This window comes from Triturus cristatus, chromosome 5_2 (assembly GCF_964204655.1).
Source record: "Triturus cristatus chromosome 5_2, aTriCri1.1, whole genome shotgun sequence".
Lineage (NCBI taxonomy): Eukaryota > Metazoa > Chordata > Amphibia > Caudata > Salamandridae > Triturus > Triturus cristatus.
The window spans coordinates 204,531,652-204,532,683 of NC_140588.1; the positions used below are offsets into that span (position 1 = coordinate 204,531,652).

At 43.6% G+C, this 1,032-nt stretch overlaps 1 non-coding gene across 1 annotated transcript; it reads right to left on the reverse strand.

Annotated features, from left to right (window-relative positions):
* Window positions 1-438: 438 nt before the first annotated feature.
* LOC146822803 (U4 spliceosomal RNA) lies at window positions 439-578 on the reverse strand. The gene has a single exon (XR_014962317.1). It is a non-coding gene; the product is annotated as a U4 spliceosomal RNA (small nuclear RNA).
* Window positions 579-1,032: the final 454 nt, after the last annotated feature.

Here is a 1,032-nt window from a genome sequence, read left to right on the forward strand (position 1 = left end):
CAGCCAACACACCTATCAATTTCTTATGTACTCTGTCCAGAGGGCACTGTTGTTTCAGGGGATCTCACGCTATTGTGCCCACACTGCTCCCATTGGCACGTTTAGCCAGGGGTGTAGCTTCAGGGAGGTGTTAGGGGTGTTACAACTCCCCCCCCAATAAATGTCTTTGTAGTAATTAGTTGGGTACCGGTGCTTTAAGTTAGGTATGGCAAAGTGTGTGTCGGATTTTATTTGGGATTTTTAAATACACATGCAGACAAAGACACATAACTCTCTCGGTTATTTCACAAAATAATGAGTTTTAGGAACCCCTCATGAATACTAATAACAAATTAAGGCAATAATAACCTAATGTGGTTAAAACACCAAATTCAGATCCAGTGCGGATTGAACGTTTTATACAGTTCGTCAGTTTTCTTTCTTTGACAGTAAAATCAGTCTCCACGGAGACTGTCAAAAATTGTATTGTCAACTACATTTCAAGTCGCCATAACGGGGTATTGGGTAAAGTTTTCAATAAGCAATAATCGCGCCTCGGTTAGACTTCATTGGCTACGCTACTGCCACTGCGCAAAGCTAAAGACAGGTAAGTCATTCGAGGTACGCACCGGAGATGGTACTTAAGTCACCTACAGCGAGCAAAAGTCGCATTCATCCAACAGTCAGAGACAGATAACAATAACTTACCAGGTGCAATGCTGTGAACTGTACTCTGTTACTTGTCAGCCTCATAAACACAATGTATGGTGCGCAAAGGACTCTGGGGGTACTTTATGCTAATTAGCATTTCCATTCAAAGGGCCCGGTCACCGCTGGAGCAAAAATTCCTCGCATCAATAGAAGGACTCAGAGAGAGAGAGAGATGAGAGATGAAAGAGAAAGAGAGAGAGAGAGAGGAAGAGAGAGAGATGAGAGAGAGAGAGAGGAAGAGAGAGAGTCTCAGAGAGAGAGAGAGAGAGTCAGAGAGAGAGTCAGAGTGAGAGAGTGAAAGAGTCTCTGAGAGAGAGAGAGAGAGTCAGAGTGAGAGAGTGA